Consider the following 16,963-nt stretch of genomic DNA (forward strand, 5'->3'; position numbering starts at 1 on the left):
TTTTATTTTGTGACTGGGTCATAGCTGGTAACTTAGAGACACTATTTTCTCATGTCCAATTGGGCAATTCCTGGAGCTTTGAAGATTTACCAGATGATCCCTCCTACTGTGACTCTTCATGGAGGAACATGTTTGCCAGACTCTGTGTCCATGAATATCCTAAGAAACCATATTGCCCTCACATTTCTGGAAAGGAATGAGATGAAGAAGGAGTTGAATGCCACCAAAGAAGACTGATTATTTTGTGTTTTGGAAAACATTTGCAAAAAGCTGTTTGGAGTTGACTATAAACAGGGTCACTCTAAAACAATGTTTCTATTAAAGGAATATAGTTTCTGACCACCAGAGCAGAATAAAAGTAGCTCCAGGACCACATTGAGAGATGTGAGAACCTTCTAGGCCATGGCATGCTCCCCTTTCCTGCCAGTCCAAGGTGGTCCCCTTTGCAGAGAGAGCTTTCCTTGGGCTCTGGGAGAGCAAGAACCCTTTGGGGAAGAAAACTGCAGAAGCTGAACTTGATACACACCGTAGTGGGTCAGGGCAGAGTCATCTGGTCAGGGTCAGGGTCATCCCTCACCCACCCATCTACTCCTCCTTTGTTGTGGGCAGTAGGAGCTCCTGTGAGGGAGAGCACAGGGTTTTTGTCACTTGCTGTGGAACCCCCAGCCCCAGAGGTGATGGGATGTTAGTGGGAGGTACCTGCACAGATCCTGAATCCCAGATGAAGAGCCTGGTGTTCCCAGGTGTGTCTAATCCAGTTGGGAACCTGCTGGTACTACTCAGCTTTGCAGCCTCCCTGGACACCATTTCCAGATATTTGCTACCAGCCATGCACTGATCTCTGCTTTAAATTGAACTTCTCAAGTTTCCTTGAGCACTCTCTGGGATTAAGGGACTGACTGAACAGCAGTTCCAAGTTTGCCTTACCAATCACATTTGTGGTTTGGTGAACTTTGTACATAACCCCTCAGCCCTCTCCCCTCTAAACCAAGGAGCCTCTTTAGTGTCTCCACATAAATTGGCTACTTCACCCCAGAGTCATTTTCATTGTCTTTTTCTGTCTTCTGACTTTACCACATCCTTCTTGTGATGCAGAGACCTGAGCTGCACCCAATAGCCAATGCACAAGAGAAATGTTTTCAATCTCTCTTCTTCCTAAAAAGAAAATGAAAAAGGATAAAAATTGAGATAAATGGAAACTACATTATGCACTGTGTAGAAGGTTGTTTTATGTCTTGAACACCACAGTAATCTCACTAGTAGTAGTCCCAGTCTCACTAGTCCCGTGGGTAGCTTTGGCTCAAACAAGGTTCACAGAGAAAGAGATTTTGTCCATGTGACACCTACTGGATGCTCCGGTGGCTGCAGCACACATAGGCTGCCTCCTGCCTCCTGAGTCAGGCTGCTTAAAAATATGAGCCCTGGTAACAACCCCTGAGCTGAGGCTGCACATCTCTGAAGGACAGAAACATGGGCAAGCCTCACACACATCCCAGGTAGGATGTGCAACTGATAGACTAAGTTTTTTTTAATCAATTTAAGTAACAATTTTGATGTGTCCTCTTTATTTTAATACTTGCTGTCTTTACTTGGAAGTCTGAAGCCTATGAACTGTGAAGATTACAGCTAATTCAAACTATGGTTGTTTGAGGAGCAGAAAGGAAAAAATAAAGCATTTAAGGCTCATTTTATTCTGATTACCTGCAGTGAGCACTAGAGGCATGTTATGCTGATTCAGATATGTTGCAAAAAACTTTTGCTCCTTGAAGAACTTGCAACCAAAATGAGTAAGGGATGAAAAGGGGGAACAGGACCAGTGAGTGAAGGGTGATGCTACACGTGGGACCAGAGAGGTGTAAAGCCTGGCTCTTTAATTGCAAGATTTATAGTCTTAAAAGAAAGATTTTTTTCCCACAGTGAAAGTATCCTCAAACACTCCTACCTTTGTCCTCCCTGCCCCCCTAAACTCCTTGTCAAGAGAGATTGTCCCACACCTCCATAGAAATTTGCTCTCAGAAGTCACCTGGTGAGTGTACCACAGTTACTCTTGTTTTGTAGAAAGACGCAGCAAAACTACTTGAGCTGAAATCATAGCTCAGACTGAAAACTCTTCATGCAGAAGTGCAGTGCTGGCAGGCCAGACTCCCAGCTCAGTCCCAGGCCCAGGCCCAGGCCCAGTCCCAGCACAGGGGTGTGGCAGGGAGGTTGGTCTTGACCATGGCAGCCCACAGAAATGTCAGGGTCACCTCTGGAACCATGTTGTGCTTCCTGGGGAATCCAGCACGGCACAAAGCATCCAGGGTCACAGGGACAGCCACCAGTACCTCTGTGCTTGCTGGGGGCTTGTACCAGTGTTTGCACTTCAGGCTTTTTGTCCTTACAGACCTCTAGAGCTTTCTCTTTCTCCTTGTTCTCCCCTCTCCGTTCAGCTCTCCTCTGCAGGTGTATGGCTGTGCTTTCACCAGCAGCATCAGCTGTGCACAAGCACAGCCATCCTCTGCAGGGCACCAGCACACCTGGGAGCAGCTCACATTTCCAGCACAACTACAGAGCAACAGCACTTGCATGCCAACATAGACACCCGAAATGGTTGGGTTTGTCTCTGCTGCTATCATGGGAGTTCCTGCAGCTCCCACTCTGCCGTGTGCATCCTTCCAGGTGACAGCTGGGATGACACCAAAGTGATACCACGGGAGCACAAAGCCTTGGTATTTTACCTTGTCACCTAAACATTCACAGTGGGAAGGACATTCCCTGCAAAATGCTCTGCCTGAGCCCCATCGGGTGGGAGCCTGTGGCCTTCTGCACTGAAGAGCTGAGGAGAGTTGTGTTATCCTGCACGGCCTCCTCATCTGACAGCCTTGTTTGCCGAGCTGAGAGCCAGTACCAAACCCTAATGATGTGCTACCAACACCCATGGCAAAGACAAGGCCATTTAGAGCAGAGAGACAAGCTGAGCTAGCATAAAAGAAGAGGCATCAATCACCATTCCCCCAAGACAATGGCGATAATTTAATGGCTGTTTTTTAAGAAGAACTGACACTATACAAAGATTGAGGAGAAAGGTCTGGTAGGCTTCACCTGCAGCTGAGAGCTATTTGTTCCCATTGTGCCAACCCAGAGCGAGGTTTGAAATGACAATTTCTGCAGCTGGCATCATATGCATCAAGTTATGCACACAGCTAAGGGTTTACTTTAAATCACTAGGTTTCCTGGCTCAGACTGCTATTAGTCAAGCTTGAGTGGCTTTACTAATGAATTAACTTTCTGTTGAATTTTAACTGTAACTGCAGAGCTGTTTAGCGTGATTTTTCTTCCATTAAAATAATTTAGTTTTTTTGAGATTATTTCCCTTTATCAATTCTATAACACTCTTTCTATTGGCTCACAAAAATCAAATTCAGACTTGGGACCAGAAGGTGCAAACCTAATGCATTTAGCTGAGTTGTTGCCACATACTAGAGACCTATTCTTGACACTATTTTGTTTTCAGAGGGATGAATCCTTGCAGACATCCTTACATAGGGTGTGAGGTGACTCTACAGAATAAAACCAAAGATATTCAGAGAGCTGGAGTCATCAAAGCAGATTCACTCTGAAAGGTTACAAAAATAAGGCTGGAGGGTATTTCAAGGAGTCTTCTAGTACAAACCATCACCATAAGACGCGACCACCCTTACCTGTCAGATGGAGTATTCCACAAGCTGCTGGACAGCACACACCTCTCCAGGACGGCTCCAGTCCCTCACTGCTCACACTGCTAGCAAGTGTTCCAAGTGTCTCATGGGAACCCCTACACTGCACCTGAGTTGGTTATTTCTTGTCCTGTATGGGCAGCAAGAGCATTCTGCTCATTTGCTGCAGGTCCTGATGTATTTGAAAAATATTTTCAGATAATCCCAGACTTACAATAGAGCAACTCCAGTTCTTTCCTTGTCTATCACCTTTCTGGTCTTGCTGCCATTATTACTGTCCTTGCTGGGCTCTCTATTTTGCCTGCACAAGGCGTGCAGGCCCCAGGCTGAGCCCTGGTGCAGCAGGAATCTCTGCTGAGCAGGGAGGGAATGTTAGTCAGAGCCCAGCTCAGTCTGCAGCTCTCCTTGCTAGATATTTGAGCAAACATTCCCTGTTTTGCCAGAGACCTTCTTAGGATTCCAGCAGAAACAACAAATTTGCTTTTGCAATCTTTAAGGAAAATGTGGTAAGGATACTGAAATGTCTTGAAACATCCTTAGAAACCAGCAGGGTTCAGAGTCTTGCAGTGAGAGACAACTAGACTCATCGATCCCAGAGCTGTGTTTAGTTTATCTGATAGCTTTTAGTTTTATTTTAGCTTAATTGAAATGAATCTTTCCATTTTCTCCAGCAGCAATGGCTTCTGTTCTGGTAACTGTTTTTAGTGATAGCTGCTGAAACATGTGCCATGGTGATAGCAAGGCTCTTTAACCATAATGAATGATTTCTAAAAGAGTTGCAGTTTTTCACACATGGTTTTTGATTTTTTTTTTCCTTTTTCATGTTTTAGCTCCATTTCTACTGTGCTCATCCAAACTCCTTCAACATGAGCTTCATGTGCAAGATGGGGTAGAGAACAAGCTCAGTCAACACCTGCCCTGTAGGCATCCTTCAGGGCTCATGAGTGTGGCTCCTGATGCCCAGCCTGCTGCTGCCCTCACGTGTGGTGCAGTGAGCTCAGTCCATGTGCACCCGCAGCAATCCCAGACAGTGGGTGATGGTTTCCTGCAACACTGAAACCTGGAACAGGCAGCTCGGTGATGAGCATGTCACACACGCTGCAGATGGCTCTGGGTCAGCAGTGACATAGTTACAATTTAAAAGCTCTGCCTTTACCTCAGACTTTTTTCTCCTGCCTTGCCGGTATGAAAAGAAGGCAATTTTGGTTTACATCTGGATTTTGGGCACCAGTCAAAATGTAGCTTGTGTACCAACTCCTGCCCCACTCAGTTCTAGCACTGACTCCCTACTCACTTGCAAAGTTGGATTTCTGCACTGAGAAGGCTCCTGAGGAGGCAGAAGCAGCAATATCTGTGAGTCAGTTTGTCCAAGTGATGTTGAATGTCTGACCTGATCTTCCTAAGTCTTTCAATTTGCTGAGCCCGCTGCTACTTCCAGGGGGGCATCCTGTGGTGAAGCCACTGCCACCCTCATTGGGGAGAAGAAGCTTCTCATGTTCAAGCTTCAAGGTTCAATGTGCATCATCTGAACACTTCAGGCCTCCACATTTTCTCCTATTATCTCCCAGCTCCTAAGTGGATAGGAGGATGTGTGCAAGTAAAAGTGTTAACTTGCTTGTCAACACTACTCCTATGCAGTGTGCTCAGTCCCTGAGACACTTGCAAAAGTCAGAGTCCTTCCCTTCTACAGTGGAGGGCAAGATGTGGTGTTGGAAGCCACATGGAAAGTACTGATCTCTTCAGAGATAATTTAAGGACTTGCAGTGCCTGAAACTCTTTCAGTGTGGACAATAGCTGCGCATGCTGCCTTGTGGTTCTTAGGTATGATTTCAGGGTGCTCCATCTTGGTTATTTGGCCCTCAGAACCACATAAATCTTATCTCCCTTATAAATATTTGTCCTATAAATTGCCCTAGGTTATTAGAGGGACCACTACCAGGTCAAGAAAAGGAGCTAATGACCTCTTATCATTCTTCCATGGTTTCTTAGCTACTGAAATGTTTACAGGGACATTAGGAGCAGTTTGGGACTGTTAATTGTGCTGGAAATAGAAATTATCCCAATCTGCTTTGCATAGAGGACTGAGGACAAGTTCTTTGTGTAAGCTTTATAAAAACAAAGCTCAAGTGTGACTGTCTTAACCGCGGGAAGGAGCAATCCTCGAGACAACTCATGGCTGAGTCACTGATTCCTTGGAAGACAAAGGCCAGGTGTCTGTCTCACTGTAGCAGGAAGCAGGTGGTATGTTTGGGTCACCTTGGTGGTGTACCCCAGGACTTGCACTGGGAAGAGTTGTTTACTCATATTCAGTAACTATCCAGACAAGAGGGGCTGTCACGCTGCAGACTGGGGCTACCAAACTATCCACAAAGACAGAAGCTTCACCTGGACTGGAGTAATGTTGGTAGAAATGGGAGATTGGTCAGTTCCCCCCTTCCAGGGAAGTATGGAGGTGAAGGGCAGAACCTTCACTGGTACAGTGGGAGAAGATAAAGAATCCCCAGCCTATTCTTCCAGCTTCATGCACTCCTGGGGTGTCATGACCATTTCACTCTGAAGGTTTGCCCTTAAGATTACAGTTGTGCTTTAAATCTTCCAATTAAGTGGATATGCCATCAGCTCCGTGAGGTTGCTGCACTTGCTCTGAAATGTTGTAATCTCTAAAAATTCAGTGAAAAACTAGGTGGAATCTGAAGTGTCCTTATTTTTGTCAGAGCTTTACCTAAGTTTCAAGGCAAAATAGGTGAAACCATGAGCAGATGGTGTAGAATCAAGCAACACTTGTGCAAATATCTAAGCTTTGGCCAAAGGAATAGCCAATACTCTTCATTTGAGCAAACACATGGAAATACTCGGCTTGCACAAATGCGTAGCAAATTATTTTAGCTTTTTCTAAGGAAGTTTATCAGATTTGGCAATCAATCATCAGAACTGACCAAGAATACAGTGTCTTTGCAATAAATGTTCATGCTTGTCGTCATTAACATCATTTAGATTTTAGACTTTTTCTAATTAAGAAAGGTTCCCACCAGCAACAGCAAAAATCCCCACCACCTCTTTCATTATCTCAGCTTTTCTTCCCTTTAATTACTATTGAGCTCCTGGCTGATTAAATTAGGTTTTTTAGGTCTTTTCTGAAATCTTAGGGAAATTATCTAAAAATCATGAAATCAATTCCCTTACGCTGTTTTAATCTTTTATGTTTTGGGCTCCAAGAGGGACGGGCGGACAAGCGCAGCCCCTCGGAAAAGTGTGCAGCACTAGACTGCTTGCCAGCCTTCTATTGCCTTTGTGGACCATCTGGGTCAATTTCCTTCCAACTAAATGAAATGCAAATAAAAATTCCAGCAGTTTTTCAGCTGCAGGCTGCCCAGCTGATTAGCATGACAGAGGCCGGGAGATGAGGCCTGACCCTGTGCACTTCCCCTCATCTCATTAAGTTGTAACTCTACCGTGGCTGCATTCATGGTGTTTATTGACGCTGAAAGGCGTCTTTATCCAAAACTAGCTAAATTCACATTCAGAGTTTTTCCATGAAGGCTTGCCTGCTACAGCATCCACATGAAAGTGAACCTATTGTAGCTTGGTGATGTGTCCTGCTGATTCCTTAACAATCTGAGCTTTCTCCAAAAATGCTAGATTCACAAGTTTAAGTTCCAATAAAAAAATACCCAAAAAATGAGCCTCAAACATTCTAACAATTCTGTAGTTAAAAAGGTAGAGAGTATAGACAAGTCTCATTCTGGTGGTGGCAGTGTGTATAATGCATTCACACACGAGGAGACAAACCAGCCAAAGTACAGTAGAGAGCAAGTGCCTGTATCATGTAGGATGGCAGACAATGGGGTATTATACATATCCTCACATCCATCAGCAAGGGGAAGAATGTAAGATTCATGAAGGCAACATCTTCAGCAATTTATAGTGCTCTGATAGTCACAGCTGGACAATGGAGAGAAATACACCTTCCATCTGTCCAGTATTTCATGTCTTGCCACGACCCTACACTAAAGAAAGTGGAACCAAAGTCTGGTGGAAATGAGCATAGTGGTGGCTGTGATCCTTTCACCTTTCCCTTTAGTGCCATGACTAGCATCCCTGCTGAAGGACAGCAGCCACAGAGCCCACACACTGCTGCTAAGCTCCAGGGTGGACAGCTCTGGTGGGCAGTGCATCTTCTCTGCTGTGAAGTTTGAGGGCCAGGCTGTAACTAAGGTGGATAGACTGTTTCTAGGAGGCAGGGAAAGGAGTAGAAGCTACTACAGGTTTTTGGAAAGGACTAGCCAAATGTTCATGCTCTCCCTACAGTTTGAGTCTACAGGGAATGCACAGTAAAACTAAAAACTCTCCTACAGGGCTCCCAGAGGAGGAACAGCAGCCAGGGAGGCTCCAGCCCTGACACCTCTAGAGTGAAAGTCACCGTTTTAATCATTTCCGCTTGTGGTAACTGAATTAGGAAAAGTGAACAGAATTTTCACAAGACAACTGCCAAGTCCCTCATGAGATGTTTTATGATTGCTGTGGAAAGGAGACGATATAGGGGTTTTTATGTTATTGTAACCAGCTTTTTTGGCTTCCTCTGTGCCAAGGCAGATACAGGTGAGCAAATGCAGGAGAGTCAGTTAGAGATCGACACTCTGCATGAAGTCAGAAGAAGAGGTCACAGATCTGTGAGTGTCTCATCGAATGATTAATACCTGTGCAGGGCTAAAAGGTGAAGTCAGTGAATAAAGCATCACTGCTGTGAGTAAAAAAAATAAAAAAAGGGAAAATCCTACATCATCTCTACTCCAAAGCCACATGGAGCAGAGAATATCGAAAGGTGGTCTCTGATTATCCTATGAAGAAGAAATTCAACAGCAGTTTACCTATGGCTCCTCCTTAGACTTTCCATCTCACCAACTGATGAATTCACTTTGCTTTACACAATCAGACGTGTACAAAAGCTGTCTTGATCTGAGAAGCAATAAACAATGCTTCACAATGGGCAGGAAAATTAGTTTTTTAAAGTTCAGAGTACACTGATATCTTCCCACTGAACTCCAAACTGTTATGAACACCAAAATAACATTTTGGATATTTTCTCACAATTCTACTGAAGTCAGAAATGTTCTATTATTTTCCACAGAGTTTTGATTCTATTCTTTGATAGTCTGGCTTAATTAACTGTTGCCACTATTCCACCACTCCATGTGATGTGGTGGACACCAACCCAACAAACACCTCAATGCTTGGCTTTCCTGTGGGTCCAGGTAAATGTTTGCAGGATAGATGAAAAACACTGAAATGTATTCTCCCTCAGATGTGTTGTACAAGCAGGCTCTTTGCTCAGGGGCATGTAAACAAGGATTTTACTATACAGGCTTCTACTTGAAAGCCAAGAAGAGGAACATGTGGCAGATCAGAGGGAGAATGATGTGTTTCAGCCACTCACGTCTCAGCTTTGCAACATCCTGGAAGCATCTCCTTTCTGCATATCAGTTCAGCCTCATCTGTGACAGAACACAGCAAAGGCTTGCCTGAATTCAGGAGTTTAAACACATTTAGTCATGAACACCCTTGTTTGCTTTAAATGCACATCCCATTTCAACAAAATTTAAGAAGGAATCATTATCATTAAATTGAAATCGAAACCTTAAGCTGTAGTGAGTGTGTCACCAGTGCACAAGGCCTTGGTGGAAGTAGATTAGTTCAAACATTTTGGTGTTTTATTAGGAAAGTTTCATCCAAAAGGTTTTGCCTTGGTAATTCAGTACCTTTTCATCTAACTTTAATAAAGAGAAAGCATTGTAATAAAAAGTTAGGTAATGATAAAACATGTGTGCTACAGTAACATCAAAATGAATAGAAGTGTCAAACCATTATGTTTTGTCCTTATCAAAATGGAATATTTTACAATACCCATTATTCCATACTAAGGAATAATAAAAACAGGATAGCACACTGGAAGACCTAAATGAAAATTTTTCTTGCTTGTTATCTTCCTTGGACACATTTTGGTTTTGATGTCTATATGACAGAAAATTGTCTTCAGGAGTTTCCATCCAGATTCAACAACCAGCAGAATATTGGAGTTGGGGGCTGTTTCACTTGAAAAGGTGAAAGTCGTGATAGTTGTGCTTTTTTCTTTTGTGTGTCATTTATTTGTTTATGTAACAAAATCCAAATATAATTTTTTAATTTTTTTAGACCAGAGCAGGGAAGAGAAAGTAAAGAGTAAAGACAGGAAAGTGGAGAAAAAAGTAAGCTTAATTCAGAGGCTGAATGATAGTTGGAGATTCCTGCAGCTGAAAAACAGAGTAGCTACAAACACACACCTTGTGTCCAAGGTAACGGAAAGGAGGGACCACATGAAAAGGAGCAGGTAGGGAAAAGACTTGGGGACACAGAGTTGGGAAAATAGTTTCGTGTAGGGAGTCTGCAGTGTGACAGAAAGTCCTCACCTGGGTTACTGTTTGCCAGATCAGCCCAGCAAGTGAGACAGCAGCAAAAAAACAGTGAGCTCTATCATTTACCGTGTTTGGTAGATATGGTGCCATATATCTCTTGATTTCCATTTTTTCTCAGTCCTGATTGTACAGTTCTGGGTTATATGAAGTTTTCAGCTTGAGCTAAGAAGCAGATATAACATCATATTGCATGTTGTCCAAATTGCAGAGGAGAGTTTGAAAAGGTGGCTGCTGTTGGGTAGAAAACACCAGAAACAAGCTGAGGTTTACTATTAAAACCACATTATTCCCTGAGATATGGAGCTGTCCACATTGCTTATCTTTGGGATGAGATGCAGAAGTGATGTCCATCCTTATTCTGAACCTGAACAGGATCCTGAACCTGCAAAGACACTGTCTTGTCAGGAAAACTGAACTAACTCCCCAGAACACAAAGAAAGGAGTTTGTAGGTACAAACTTCACTGCAGCAGCACAGATCAAAAGGCATCATACAACAAAAGACCATAATGCCTCTCCAAACACAAGTTAAAAAGAAAGGAAAACCTCAAAGCCAAGTCCCCTTTGAGGGTTCTGGGGGAAAACGTCCAGCCTGATGTGGGGCAGTGCAGAGTTGAGCAGAGGAGCAGGTCCAGAGGCCTGCAGCAGGATGGGTGCAGAGCAGGGTGCAGGCAGTGGCCCACAGCTGTAGCTCGGAGGTTCCATTGCCTTACAAAGCTGCCACTGTAAATGCCCCATTGACGCTTCTTACATCTTGGTCTGAATCATGTGGGATGAGAGTCCCCTCGTGCTCGGGGACTGGTTTTGTTTCCTGCTGTGTTTTGAGGTCCCCATCAATACAAACATGTTTGTTTGCATCAGACCAAACATGCCTTGCCTGGGATTGAATCCAAGTTTCTTATTCCTCTGCATTCAGCTTTGGCAGCCACAGGGCAACATTTGCACTGAATTGCAATTTAGCAGTTCATGGGTCTGAAGTGCTTCTTTCTGCCTTGCTTTGCACAGAGAATGCTCTGCAGGATGTGCATGAGAGCCCAGGGTATGAGGCCAAGCTCAGAGCTTGCGGCATCTTTAGCCATCTCTGTACTCCTAGGCACAATGAAGGAGCAGAAATTCCATTCTGTGATGTGATGTTAATAGTCTCCTGCCCCCATCTGACCATCCTCATCCCATTATCTCCTTAGTACCACAGTTTCTACTTCAGCCATTTTCCTCCCATTTTTTCTCATTTTGTGCCTCTTGTCAGCCATTCTGACAGGCCAGTGATGACGTTTCTGTGACAGGCTTCTTCACAGTCCCATTCCCTGACCCAGACCCTTGAGGTGCCTGGGCTATCTCCTGTGCCAGGCCACAGTTCTCACATCTCCACCACATGTCCACTCCTGCCCAGGCAGAACTGCTGGCTCAGTGCACTCCTCCCAGCCATCCCCTCCTGCTGACCCTAGCCCAGTCCATTCTCCAGCTGCTTCTCCTCCCCAAACGCATCAGAGTCCACAGACATGGCTTGGGTCATGTGTGCTCTCCACAGCAGGTGTTCACCTGTGGAGAATCAGGCATGTGCAGGGCAGTTCCAGCCTTGGGGTAATGGAACTGCAGGGTGGTATCAGTCCCTGCGCAGGGGCAGGGTGTGGCTCTGACAGGTAGCTGACAGAGTTTTGGGATGGGGTCCCAGGGAAATGAGGCTGGCTGGAGCTCTTGCAGAGCTGCAGGTCACAGAGACGGGTCCCCTACGACTGTAGGTTCATCAGCTGGCCATTCTCTTCTCTCCCAGGACTGAGGGCATCTATCTTCAGTGAGGAAAGTCCACTCAAAGGACTGATGAAATCATGAACTCACTCAGTTAACCTCTGAAATTTCACCACCAAGTTTTGGCATCTGTCTCTTTCCAAACTCAGGAGCAAGGCCCCAAATGTCCCACCATACCTATGTATCTGAGAGCAAGGCTCAAAATACCTCAGTGGTTTTGTCTCCTGTGCTGCTCAGCAATGTTGACCTACAGCCCCTCTAAGGATGGCAATCCACAGATAAAATGAGCTGTCTTTTCCTGCAGAATGGCTGCTCTGGCTCTCCCAGCAGAGGCACCATCAAAGGTGCTCTTGTTTGCATTCGGTTGCCAGCCAGACCTTCCCAGCTTGTCACAGACAGCTGATATTTCCTCTCCAGTCTCCATGAGTTTTGTCCATCAAAGCAGCAGCCAGTGTTGTTTTATGATGTGTTGTAAAACTGCCCTGCTACCCTGAGTGTGCTCAGCATGGCTGCCTCATTTATCACTGCTCAGCCTTCACACTGGGCCATCATCCATCACTGCCTCCTCAGAGCTGAGACTCAGAACCTGGGTGCAGTGCTGCCATAGCCTGCAGTCGTGTGAACACTCATCAGCAGGTCCCTTTGTCCTCAGGCTTTTTTTTTTTTTCCAGGAAATGTGACTTCTTCTTATATTTAACTCCCAACCAAGACTCCAGAATAAAAAACCCAACTTCAAAATTCAATTGACTGTGCCTAATGGAGGGGATTTTAATGTGTAGCCTTTGACCCTTATCTATTATTGAAGGAAATAAAGCCTTTTTTTGTCCCATATTAGAAGTTAATGGCAAAAGAAAAATTTGGAGGTTTTAATTTTTTGATTCCAATAGTGACCTCCATGTCCATTGTGAAACCATGAATAGTCACTGCTTGAGAAAGGCATTTCTGTGAGCAATCTAGAAAGTGGACAAAGGGACCTTTGAGACATATGCAGAAAAGAAGTTCAAAAATATGTTTGTGTCTAGTTTTCATCTTCTGCCATATAAAGACAAATATCCTTTTATTAATTGCATTAATAATTTGTATTGCACTTACATCATTATCTGCCACAAGTTTATTCTATTCTAATGATACTAACAAAAAAGTCTGTAAAATATCAGCCAATGTGAAACCTGAAATTCAGAGACTTGTCCTATTCCTAGAGCTACCAAAGATTAAAAATACCACTTTTTTCATCATCAGGTCTATGTAGTAATGTGGCTGTATTGTACTGCATAAGGTGAAAATGAGGCTGTGCTGGTTTCTGGGCTCTAACACCTTTGTTCTTTAGGGCTTTCCTGCTTCTGGGGACACAGTTCTCTAATGCATGAGGAGTTAACAAACACGACTCCGGCACCTTATTATTCTCTCTTTGGGGCTCAGCCTCTTGTGCTGGCAGAAATGCTGCATTGTGCAGGGCAATTGTCCTCCCAGAGAAGCCAAAGCATGTAGCAGTGAGCTAGGTGTACTCTGCTTTACACTCTTTTTTTGGACATGGATCTTCATAAAAGTGAGCTACCAGGAGATAAACACAACTGTGCAGGTAGATGGGGACAGGCCATACACTGATGGTGGCTTCCTCTGTTCCAGGGCTGAAATGAGCATTGTGCAAGTCTCATCCATGGCTCTCAGTGATGTCCTAGCAGAGAAAGATGGGTTTAGAGACCCAGATTCTTGTTATCTTTACAGCAAAGTGGTCAAAACGTAGACAGTTATTAGGAGTAGAATAAGTATTTAGTAATAAGTACTTAGGTTTTAGATGTAGTGTTTTTCCATTGCAGCTCAGCTTTCCATCCACTCAGTAATTTAGAAACAGCCACAGGCTCAGCATGGTGAATTTGGAAGGTGTGGCTATGGAGACAATGTGCTTGTCCCCAAGGATGGGTGACATTTGTCTTCTGGGGCTGCACCCACCCCAGCAGCATTGCAGCACAGCAGGGGCAGGAGTGTAGCCTGAAGTCTCTGCAACACCTTCTTCTATGTTAGTTTTCAGATAAGAGACTGTCTTCTGAACAGGATTTGGAGCCAGTGCATCCACTGTGCCTCTGCTTTGCTGCTTCTTGAGAACCCAGTAGCTGGTTCAGGTCCTCATGGCCACATTTAACAGGTTGTACCCACTTCATGTCCCTCTTGGGCAAAGCTACCCTTTTTGTTCTTTTCCAGATGGCACCCTGCTCACATGCACTTAAACCATTCAGTCGACCAAGCCTGAGTATGATATGAGGAGGTGGCCAGAGTGTTTATTCAAAATAATTGGAATGTTGCTCCCTATAAAAAGCTAATATAAACGCAAAAATAATCAAGATGTATTGCCTGACATTAGCCTCTACCTTGGATTTAATCACATGTAGGATGTGATTAAATGTATCTAGTCTTGAAGGCCCCCCTGAAGTCTGAGCACAGCTCAGCAACTTCTGCTGCTGCTGTTGGCACTTGTGGGATGTGGAGAGGGTGGCTGGGCTGTCCTCCCTGGTGTCAGAATGGGAAATAGAGGTTTGTCAAGATGCATTTTTGTAATAACATTTCATACATTATCATTTAATTCTTGATTATTCCCTCATGTTTACCATAAAATTTTAAACAGTAAAAATAATATTTGTTGGAGCTGGAGGTAGCAGAGCTCTTCCCCTTGTGCACTTCCACATCTTGGCTGCCTTCCCCCCGTCTCATGGGAGCTGCAGCAGAGATGACTTTCCCCATTTCTCACTTCCAAGCATAACTGAGGGGGCCACCAAAGGGACATGTACAAGGAATGTTGGACTTGTTCTGCTTTGCTCACATTGCCTGGGTTGAACAAGCCCATACAACTAGGTGAAGTATGAACCAAACATACAAGAAAGTGTTCTTTAACCCTCACACAGCATTTCCAAGCTCTGACAGAGATGTGACAGGACCTGTGATGATTCACACTGGAGTGACCAGGGGTCTGCAGGATGAGCTGGTCTCAGAAGGGCATTACAGTGTTGTTTTGATCCCTGACAAATAACCTGAGCTAACAAACAGCTGAATCAAATTCTGCATGCTGGAAGGCTTCATGGAAGCCACAGTGGTGATTTTCAGACTTGGGATTGCTTCTATGTGTGTGTATTTGTAGTTTGGATAATAATTTTTTAAAGGTTTTACTAGCATGATTGTTATTTCTTTTGTTTTCAGAAAGTGGAAAACATTTGTCATGATTTTGACTCTATAGTAGAACCCTTCACTGAATGTTCAGCTTAATTTCTGGGCAGGTTTTATGTGGGATTTTTTGTCATGTCTGCAAAGTATTTTTGGCATCTAACTTGGATTGCAAACACTGTCTCAAAGGGGCATCTCAGCTACAGACAGGTCCTGAATAAACAGGTACAACTCGTGTGCTCTTTTTGTCTATCTCATACAACCACTGCAGTAATTCCCTTTGAAGATCTCCTCCCTCAAAAGGGAGATTTTTACCATTGATCTAAATCATGTTGCTCTATGAAGAAGCAGTGAAGCCTTGCTGATGCATGCAGCAATACAGAAGCAGGAGCCTTCCTTTTCTGCCTCAGCTCCAGAAAGGAAGATGTAGTTTTGAGACCACCAGTGATAAAAAAGAACTTTCCTTCTGAAGGGTGAAGAAGTTTCCCTGATGTGAGGTTGGTTGTACTGCTGGAAGGGATTTGATGCAATAAAAGTGTCCACAGGACAAGTGAGATGGAAAATCATGGCAGGCACGCCTCAATCTGTTTTTTATTGGTGTAGAACATCTGATCTGTCAAAAGAGAACAAGGGGAAGTTTGATTAAAATCTCTTGAGAAGAATGGACAATTTGTTCAATTGCTGAGCTTTTCCAGTTGGTACTGAAGATTGGATCTAAATATTTGTTTACCTCTGAAAACAATTAGTCTCCTGACATCTACTGAAATTTCTGAGTTTACCTCCTTCTCTTCCTGATTGCCACAATCCTTTTCCCCCAGCCTGTTCTTTCTGGCAAGCTTAACCTACTGCTTTTTTTATGTGTCTGTGACCAAGACAGCAGAGTCTCCTCATCTGTTTGGGGTTTTGTTGGTTTGTTTTTGTTTGTTTGTTTGTTTGTTTTCCTAGCCCTGCATCTGGGCAATGTGGAAAATTTGGAGAACACTCTATCAACCCTTCTAGTTTTATCTTTTGGAGGAGATAATTGGAAGACTTCAGACTCAAAACTTTTCTCTCGCACTTGTGGATGAAAAGCTATTAGAAGACTTGTTCCATTTACTGAGAGACTGATCTGGCTGAAGAGAAGAAAAGACAGACAACATGGGAAGATGGTGATGGAAAAAATTACAGACACTCTGAAGAAGAGAAGGAAAAGTAAGGACAGCATCCAAGAAAGGAGTGAAGTTGAAAAACTGGAGAGAAAAGTTAGAAGATACAGAGTAAAGGAGAATGCCTGCCTAAAATCTAATGGATCAATCTGGTCTCTGGGGACAGGAACACCAAACCCACACAGGGTTCTAATTAGTTTCCATACTCTGGGACAGAAGTAGAGTTAAAAGGCTTTGACCTCGTCTATACAAGCTGCAAGAGGTGTCAGAAAAACAATGATTCATTGTCAGATTCAGTGATTCAAAAGTGGGAGCAGAGGGGCTCCACACAGCTCACGCTGTGCTGCTCTGTGGCTTCTGGGGAGTTCAGCGCTCCAAAGAGTCACAGCCTGCATCCATGAGAGAAGGCAGCAGCTGGGGCAGAGCAGGACAGAGACACAGCACCCATAACCCTCCCCTTACACATGCTTTTGGGGCAGGCATTTCGGATCCTTAAAGCACCAGGTAAGCATTTCTGATGGGAAATTTGTATTTTTTTAACTCTGAGGGTTTCTGCAACAAGTCAAATTAATCCCTCTGTGAAGGTACATGTTTCTTCCCACTGAGTACAAAGAGAGCCAACAATGACCAGCTCTTAGGTGGACTCCCTCTTCTTAAAACAGTGCATTCCCTGCATGTCTGTAAGAGGTGCAGTGGCAGGTAGCACACTGAGGAGAGTTTATGTGCCACAGCACAACTACATAAAGAACAAAATTTGGCTAAGATTCTTTTGTTTCT

The sequence above is a fragment of the Ammospiza caudacuta genome, chromosome 2 (assembly GCF_027887145.1).
Source record: "Ammospiza caudacuta isolate bAmmCau1 chromosome 2, bAmmCau1.pri, whole genome shotgun sequence".
Taxonomy (NCBI): Eukaryota; Metazoa; Chordata; class Aves; order Passeriformes; family Passerellidae; genus Ammospiza; species Ammospiza caudacuta.